Consider the following 8331-nt stretch of genomic DNA (forward strand, 5'->3'; position numbering starts at 1 on the left):
TCCGTTGATCTTGTACATAAAGCTTCTGTTCCCAGTTCCACCCAATTCCCCCCATCCCAGAGAACAAGGTTTCTCATTGTGTCACAAAAATCGTGAAGGCGATTTCCCTCTCTTTCTCCTTTAGTCTCTCCCCTTTTTATTAATTGGGTGAACTTTGGTTGGGTGGCTGTTGGTGATGTCCTCAGTAGTGGCATCAGCACGCCGGCTATGACCACGGAAAGGTGACCCCCCCCCGCACTGCCCCCAGTCCCCACCCAACGTCCCCAGCCGTCCAGGGCCACCTGAAGCCACGCTTCTCGGATCGTGTGCCATCTCCACCCTCACGGCGTTTCCAGGAGGCAGACTGTTGGCACACGGCAGAGATGCTCTTTCGTTCGCCTGATAACTATTCAAACCATTCATAGCTGTTTAAGAAGAGCTGCATGTTTAAAAGTTTTGTATTAACTTTTCATTATTTTGTATCTAGGTTTAGATGTTGTAGGGCTACCACTTTTCTGGGGTGTGTACTGGTTTCTTTCTGGAAGCTCTTTGCTACTCACGTGGCCTGTGGAAGTCCCCTGTCTCGGGCGTCTGCAGGGGTAAGGGTGGATGGCAGGTGTTGGAGGATGGGCTCTTCTGAGTAGTTGTGTTAGAACCTTCCAGCATGAGACTGGCGGGCCAGTGGACGCCTTCATCCCGAGGACTGGTCAGACTCCCTGGACGGATCTCCCTCCGCATTCCTGACCACCAGCTGAAGTGACCAGTCAAGTTTCTGCAGCGCCCCGCAGCGCCCCCTGGAGACCTGTGTGCTCATAGCAATGGCATCTCTTGGAGCGAGACTTTGTGACCCGCTGCTGCGCAGGTGTCGTGGCAGCTCCCAGGCTGCCCAGGGGAGCAAGGTGGCCCATGCTCCCGAGGTGGGTGGGACAGGGCGAGGAGGAGCGTGGGCCTTACCCTGGGAAGCCTGTGCCCTGACCGGTGGCCCTGGGCTGCAGGAGCCTGCGGGACGCGCCCGAGTGCGATCTACACATGGCCTCTCACTGTGTTCTCCTCACCCGAAGCCTTAACCCCTGCAAGTCCGGCCAGTGAGCACCTAGTTTCAGTATCAAAGTGTGTCTTTTTAAAACTGTGTTTCTGTTTCGTATGACCTTCTTAAGTGATTTCCAGAATATCTTATCTGGCTCCAAGGTAAAGCCCATGGCAACTTCCCCCATTACCCCCCCCCCCAACCCAGGAATGTTTCTGCCAAAGTTGTGGCCCAGCCAACTTTTGATCTGGTTTCTGCCAATTGGATTATGTCCTTAAACCTCATTTGGGCCCTTAGGGTTGTGGATATGACCTTCTTGCTTTGGTGACTGTGTTATGGCAAATAGAGGTTCTTTTGTACCATTTAAGGATAGTTGAAACAAGCCAGGGAAATAAGGTTTCTAGCATGGTGGGAAGGAAAAAGGGAAACTCCAGCTGACACAGCACAGCAGCGTGCCCGGCCCTCAGGTCAGCCGCCGACTCTCAGAGCCTGGCTCGCCATCTGCCTCCACTTCCAGCCTGGAGGACATCGGACTGTCTCAGAACCCGTGCTTGAAAACGGTTCCTTAAACGAGAGATGTACAGGTGTGTGTTGGTATTCCTTGGGGCTGGTGTAGCAGGGGGGACTGAACTACATCCAGGAACAGTCAGCCCAAGGTGAGCTGTCTGTTCTCTAAGGAGATGGTTCTCATTTCTTGCTGATTTTCACATAAAGCCCAATTATTCCTTTCAAGTTGGACCCTGGGAGCTGAGGGGGTTCGGGGATGGTTGAAAATCTCTGCCTCCCCAGGTGCCACCTGGGAGCCTCTGCTCAGAGCTATTCAGTTAATCTCGTTTCTACAGCGTCTTAAGTTTCATAAGAGATGGCCTCCTGAGATGAAAGGTAAAATCAAAGCTTGGGAAATCCTCAAGTGGTGTTGCTTGGCCCTGCTCTCAGAGGTCAGGGACTGTGAGAGGGAGGCGTGAAGGCCTAGAGGACACAGGCTGGTGGGTGTCTAAGATGGTTCCTGCCCACCGGGGAACCTGTGTTCGGTGTGTCTGAGTACTATGGACAAATGAAGCTCTTAAGTTTGCCGTCCACCCCCACAACATGTATCAGGGTAGGGTTTCTAGAACCAGGAGTTTATATTTATTATTTTAAAAATACACACTTTTCAACTGAAGCCTGTATTTGGTGTTGGGTGTTCCCCCCCCCCCCCAACCACACCCCCATTCGGTGCATCTGGGATTCAACTCAAGGATTTAGTGTCTTGCTTTGGGTGACCGTTCCTGACCCCCAGGAAGTCAGAAACTAGTTTCAGTTCCTTCACCTGGGGGACCCTGCCCCGCTCTCTGGGTTTGGGAGTGCTGCCTGCTTGGGAATGGCTGCACGCTGCACCCCACGGGGATGTCAGAGCCACCTCCTTTTCTTTGTTACATGTTTTCAAAAACAATTGAAACATTCTTACTGATGACTTGTAACTTGGTTGTATTTTATATTAATAGCCTTTAATAAAGCCATTTAAAATATGTTAGGTGTGTTTATTTGGGGCCTCTTCTGGAGCTGGGAAGCCTGTCAGGATGATTGCTGTTGAGCACAGAGGAGAAGCATTTGTACTAGTTAAGCAGGTGTCAAACCTCTTCCGGGGACTAATTAAGCAAGTGTGAGTCCTCTTTGGGGAGACTGCTGTGCGCAGGCCTGACTCAACGCCCCTTGCAGGGTGGTGGGAGGTGGTGGCCCCCCGCCCCTACCCCATGCACAGGGATGGGATGATCCTGGAGGGCGCCTCTCCAGCCGTCAGGTGACGTGGAAGCTATGGCATGTCTTCCCAGAGACCAGCTTATTGAATCTAGGGACTGACTCAGTAGAGCAGATGCAATCTCCCTGAGAGCTTTCACCTTGAACCTGGTTTAAGTGGATTTTTCTTGGAAGAAATACAAGCTTAAGTGTGGTGGGTCAGTCCTGTTCCCTCCATTAAAGTGCAGGAGATAAGTTACCAATGACAGATGGGAGGGAATTTTTAGATGTCAATTTTCCAAATCAAAAAAGCTTTTAAAACTAATACCTCTTAGGAAAACGGTGGTTCAGGCTGACCGACTCCTAACTTCTCAGCCTGTGCTGTGGGGCCTTGCTGCCTCGGGCACCGGAGAGTCCTGGGGGAGCAAGTGATGGTGCTTGCTGACTTGCTGGGGTGCAGTGGTTGTCATGAAGGTTCCGAGACCACAGGCATTTGGGTTATTGTATCGACATGTTATGAGAGGAGGCGAGTAGCTCCCGAGCTCATAGGGTTGACAACTTGTGGCCGCTCAGTATGTGCTACAAACACACACACCTATCTGTATGCGTAAAGTTTCTGTGCAAGAAGGAGCCATCGACCTAGAGGCAGAATCTACCTGGTGCGTTATGTAGGCAGGAAGGAAGATGTTGAGTCTTGGGGACAAGAATATCCTGAGTTATGGGGTGGGGGTATTCATGGTGCTTTTCTAGCATTTTCTCTGGTCTGATCCTCTGCTCCATTTGGATTCAAGACTGGTAAGTACCAGCCTCCGGGGTGCCTTGATACCAACAGGGAAACACCCTTAGGAGGGTATTGTGATTTGGAATCCCACCTGAAGTCAGGCGGAAAGCAAGTGATTCTGGATATATGATCAATTTTTATTTATTTATTTATTTATTTATTTATTTATTTTTGTGCAATCAGTTTTAAACATCTAGAGCGGCAGTACTAACTAGAAACTTAAATAGAAAAATACCAACTAGGGCACGCCTGGGTGGCTCAGTCGGTTAAGCGTCCGCCTTCAGCTCAGGTCATGATCCCAGGGTCCTGGGATCGAGCCCCGCATCGGGCTCCCTGCTCAGTGGGGAGCCTGCTTCTCCCTCTTCTGATCCCTGCTTGTGGGCGTGCTCTTTCTCTGTCAAATAAATAAATAAAATCTTAAAAAATAAAAGTACTGATTAGATGGTGTCGACAAGAAATGCACTTTAATACAGAGACACAGAGAGGTTAAATGAGACCAATTCCTAATGGTAATAAAGTATCAAGGAATCAACTTCTATAGGTATACAAAAGCTTCTTTAAAGAAAAATTAGGGACACCCAGGTGGCTCAGTCAGGGAAGCATTTGTGTTTGGCTCAGGTCATGATCCCTAGGGTCCAGGGATGGAGCCCTGAGTCTGGCTCCCCCCTCAGTGGGGAGTCTGTCTCTCCCTCTGCTTGCCACTCCCACCGCTCATGCTCTCTGTTTCTCTCTCTAACAAATAAAATCCTTAAAAAAAATATATATATATGTGTGTGTGTGTGTGTGTGTGTGTATATATATATCTATATACATACACACACACACACACACACACACACACATATATATATATATATATATATATATACCCCTGTGAAAAGGAAATAGAAGATGTAGAAGAAGATGTGAATAATCCTGGCTGGGGTAACATAGTATTGTGAAGATGCTAATTTCCCCCAAATCATTTTATAAAGTTGGTGCAATGTTAACAAAAATCGCAGTGGGTGTTTTGAGAAATTGACAAATTTACATTGAATTGTAGGTGGGGAAGTAAAGTTTACTAAAATATAAGGGGGATCGCTCTGTCAGTTACCAGAACAAACATGTTAGAAGGCCATAGAGATGCAGTTTGTTGGTATTGGAGCAGGGATGGATGATCAGATCAGTGAATTAGGGTGGGGGGCTCAGGGACAAACCCACGAGCACATGAGGACTCAGTGTATAATCAGAGTGGCACCACACACTGGCCGTGGGGAGAGAGAGGCACCCCATGGAGAGATGTAAGAACGGATTCCTGCCCAACGCTACACAGAAGATGGGCTCCATTTGGATTCAAGACCAAATGATAAAAGGTAAAAGTGTAAAGTAATAGAGGGAAATAGCTCGTGACCCAGACTAAGGAAGGACTTCTTGAATAAGTTCAGAAGTCTAAATCATAAAGCAAAATATTGATGAATCTCATACACGAAAATTAAGGATTTCTGTCGGTAAAGCACGCCACGGAGAGAGTTAATGAGCTGAGAGGACGGGAGGAGATCGCTGCTATGTCAGTTTCAATAAAGAATTATCCAGAAGATACACAATGGCATTCCTGCAGACAAAGAGGCCGGCAACCTCAACGGAGAATTAACATGAGAGAAAATCTTTAAAAACTATCAAACATGGAAAGGTAATCGGGAAAAAAATTAGCTGGCTAATGCCAAGTGTTGGCTCAAATGAGCTAGAGCATCGGTTCTCAGCTGGGGCTGATTTTGCCTCCCTGGGGGCAGTTGGTAGTGTTGGGAGACATTTGTTATCAGCACAACTGAGGAAGGGTGTTACTGTTGGCCTCTAGAGAGTAGAGGCCAGTGGTGCTACCAAACCTTTTATATGCACAGGACAGCCCCTCACAACAGAATCATTTGGCTCAAAATGCCTGTAGTGCCAGGTTTTCCCTGGGTTAGGGGGACTGTACAGCCCTTGTGTCCAGAGTAAGCTGGCCCTCTTTTGCCACCTGCATGCATCTGGTGTGAGCCCATGATTCCCCTCCAGGATGGATGTCTCAGGGAAATTCGCACACAGGCACTTAAGGGGCTGTCTGGGGCTGTTTGTTGCGGAGGCGTCTGTGGCAAAGCTGGATGTCATTTGGAAGATGGCTAGATAAAATGTGACGGGGCACTTAAAAGCAAATTAGGGGCCCCTGGGTGGCTCAGTCGGTTAAGCATCCAACTTGATTTCTGGCTCACGTCATAATCTCAGGATTGTGAGATCGAGCCCCAAGTTGGGTTTCATGCTGGGTGTGGAGCCTACTTAAGATTCTCTCTCTCCCCTTCCCTCTGCGCCTCCCCCCACCTTTACAAAAAAGCAGCAGGGGCACCTGGGTGGCTCAGTTTGGCTCAAGTCATGATCTCAGGGTCCTGGGATCCAACCCCTGCTGAGCACATGAACTCTGTGGCTCCCCCCCACCTCCCTCTGCCCCTCCGCCGCCCCCCTTAACTGCCCCCTTCCCCTGCTTCTGTGCACACGCACACCCTCTCTCAAATAAGTAAAATCTTTAAAATTAAAAAAAGTAGCAAATTAAATGCACACATGGCAACGGGGTTAGTGCTGAGCAAATATATTAGTGGAAGAAAGCAAGAAACTAAATGGAATACCATTAGTGTAAATTTAAAACATATGCACATAAAACAAGACCTATTTAACAATGGAATGCCTATGAGAGGAAAAGAGGTGGAAAAGGGTGGTGGAAAGAAGTCCCCAACAGATCTGGAATGTACCCATGGTGACCGTAGGTGCCTACTTGTCAGGAATTTGATATCTCTCGTAATCTAGGTGTGTTCTGCTCTCTCACTTCAGATGGGAGGCTCATTTCTTTGTCTGGTGTGTCAGGTCAGAGGTGGCCCTTGGCCAGCGTTGGTTAGAACGTACGTGGTTCATCTCTGTTCAGGTGCAATTTGTGTGACTATGGTTGCACATCGCCAACGTTTGTAAAGTCTTTTGGATCAATCCAGGCCCTTCTGTAACAGCGGCTGGGGACTGCGCAGATTGGGAGGAGAGTGAGGGTAGGAGTTAGTGACACCTGATGCCCTGTTTCTCGGGGGACAGAAATCACACAGGCTGTGTGACACTGGGAGGGGACTCTGTGGAGAAGAGGGTTCTTATCACTTGGCTGCCTTTACCACAGCCATCTGAAATTTGCCCAACTGAAGATTTGTCAGGCAGTGAGATCATGGACAATAATATGGGTGAGGATCTTTAAATTTTTTTTTTAATTGTCTAACTGCATTTCAGAATGTGCAGAGAACGCACTCTACTGCCTTAACATGAAACAAGCATTTTGAAACATTTATTGACAGTCTTTTATGGTGAAAATGTCCAGGTCCAAGTGGAAAGCCTGTGTCACAGGGACAGTCCTGCCTGGAAATGAGATCCAAATGTAAGTCTGGTCACCACATGGGTCCTGGCAGTTCTCTTTGTGCCCTGTGCTCCATTTCTCTCCCTCCACCACCACTGATTCATGCTGACACCTAGCCCCAGGGTTCCAATAATATATATATCTTTTCATAGTTCTTACTATGTTGCAGTCTGGTGCCAGGCACTAGGCATTCAGGGACATAGTTGCTACCCTCCTGGAGCTTGCATTCTAGGGGAGGAGTCAGACTAAACACATGACCACACAAACAATTTTGTAGTTGAAAATTGCTAAAAAAAACAAATGTATTTCCGCTTGTAGCCATGATACACTCATCTGGATTAGACTTAACCCTCTCATTTTCAACGACGAGAAAATTGGAGAAGATATGTGAAACAGCAACATATAGACTTCAGGCAGCAAACGTTGCAAGACGATGATTCCTAAAGTAGGGAAACAAGTGAAGCAAGCCTTATGACTGCCCTGGTTTTCTAACCTGAGGCCTTTTCTAGAGCACGCTGCAGGAAGTATCGCCGAGCTGAAGGGAGAGAGTTTGGGGAGGAATAGATGGTTGGAATTTGTAGGAGGGAACTGTGCAGAGAAAAAGCTCCAGAAATGTGCCTAGGAGTCCCCTTGGGTATGTTGGAGACAGTTTCTGGGCTGCAGCACAGGGAGGGGGAATGCATCAGAGCCTGGGAATCTTGCTGAAGTGAAGAGAATGAAGTCGGGGAGGCCAAGGGAGCTAGAATTGAAAGGGCAGAGTTTCAGAGAGGAAGATCTTCAGAGATCTGCATTGGGGTTCCCTCAGGTCTTTGGCTAAAGCCAGCCTCTACGTGTGTGGAGTGAAAGCTGGGTAAGAACACCTCCAGGGAAAGAGTAGTTATTGATAAGATAAACAAATCCCAGCATTCACACAAAGCCAGGAATTAACCATGTTCCCTCCAGCCAGAGTGCAGGCCACGCTGGACATGTGGCCCTCATCAGAGATCCTGGAAGTATGTACTAGAGAAAGGGTTATAATAGCCTCTGAAAAAAGGCTAGTCAAGATCTTCCCTGAAGGAGCTCTACAACAGACATGAAAGGATCAAAGCAACTCACAACTCAGCTGTCCACCACCCTTCATAGGAAGGTTACCAAATCTAGCACTAAACACAAAATTCACAGTGGGCAGCAAGAAATAAAAAATTACTAGACAACAAATAAGCAAGGAAATGTGATTGATCCACAGAAGAAAAATCACTCAATAGACTAGGCCAGAAATGACAGGGATGATAGAATTAGCAGAAGGGATTTTAAAACACCTATTATAAATATGTTCTATGTACTCAAGAATGTGAAGGAGAGAAATAGAACTTAGAGATAAAACTCTCTGAAATGAAAATGTTACTGGAGCAGAGTAAAATTAAATGACACACTCCAGAAATGCATGAATGGGAA

Source organism: Lontra canadensis, unplaced genomic scaffold, assembly GCF_010015895.1.
Source record: "Lontra canadensis isolate GAN:19392208 unplaced genomic scaffold, GSC_riverotter_1.0 scaffold120, whole genome shotgun sequence".
In the NCBI taxonomy this organism is placed as follows: domain Eukaryota; kingdom Metazoa; phylum Chordata; class Mammalia; order Carnivora; family Mustelidae; genus Lontra; species Lontra canadensis.